Raw genomic sequence first — 1,359 nt, 5'->3', positions numbered from 1 at the left:
CAAGTAGCTGTGACCACAGGTGTCCACCACCTCACCCAGCTAAGTTTTTTTTTTTTTTTTGTAGAGACGGAGTTTTGCTATGTTGCCCAGGCTGGTCTTGAACTCTTGGGCTCAAGTGATCAGTCCATTTCAGCCTCCTTAAGTGCTGGGATTACAGGCATGAGCCACCATGCCTGGCCCCCACAACCTTTTTAAAGGAAAATGTATAAATAATAAACTTCTTTGGGAAAATACAGCCGCAGAAGCTTCTGTAACTCATGTTTTCCCAGGCATACCCTCTACTTGACTGAACAAACTTTGATGATTTGCATCTTAGGTCTAAATCGCTCATTTTGGTGGTCAACTGTCAGCTCATAACATTCCTCAAAATTTAACAACTGGCTCTTGTGAGCTGGTATAAGCTAGCCTCAGCATTTCATCTGTCCATATGACAAGCAATGAAATGTCTGGCAAAGATTTCCAAATATAAGCAAACACTTTATATATATATTTTAATATACATTTATATATAACATACTATAATATATATTTATGACAAATATAAATGTGTTTATATATATATAATGTAATATATTTATATTATAAATATAGATATATATTTTGAGATGGAGTCTTGCTCTGTCACCCAGGCTAGAGTGCAGTGGTGCAATCTCAGCTCACTGCAACCTCCACCTCCCGGGTTCAAGCGATTCTCCTGCCTCAGTCACCTGAGTAGTTGGAATTACAGATGTTCACCACCATGCCCAGCTAATTTTTTGTATTTTTAGTAGAGACAGAGTTTCACCATGTTGGCCAGGCTGGTCTCCAACTCCTGGGCTCAAGTGATCTGCCTGCCTCGGCCTTCCAAAGTGCTGGGATTACAGATGTGAGCCACCGCACCTGAAAACAAACAGATATTTATTTTATTTTATTTATTTATTTTTTTGAGATAACTCTGTTGCCCAGGCTGGAGTGCAGTGGAACTATCTCAGCTCACTGCAACCCTTGCCTCCTGGGCCCAAGCGATCCTCCCAAGTAGCTGGGACTACAGTCATACACCCCCGGGCCTGGCTAATTTTTGTATTTTGTGTAGAGACGGGGTTTCACCATGTTGCCCAGGATGGTCTCAAATTTCTGGACTCAAGCAATCACCCCACCTTGGCCTCCCAAAGTGTTGGGATTATAGACACAAGCCACCGTGCCCGGGCTGCAAATATATATTTAAACATATTCTAGGCTTGTGTTCGAAAAGCGGAGTGAGAACAGACCTCACCAGCCCATCTGGCCTCGTTTCCAGTGGTCAGCATCTCAGAAGTGAGCAGAGGCCTTTCTCCCGTGCCTCCTCCTGGATGTCCCACGGGCACCACCTCTACATGCTAG

This window comes from Piliocolobus tephrosceles, chromosome 8 (genome assembly GCF_002776525.5).
Source record: "Piliocolobus tephrosceles isolate RC106 chromosome 8, ASM277652v3, whole genome shotgun sequence".
NCBI classification, from domain to species: Eukaryota; Metazoa; Chordata; class Mammalia; order Primates; family Cercopithecidae; genus Piliocolobus; species Piliocolobus tephrosceles.
Note: the sequence above shows the minus strand (reverse complement) of the source record.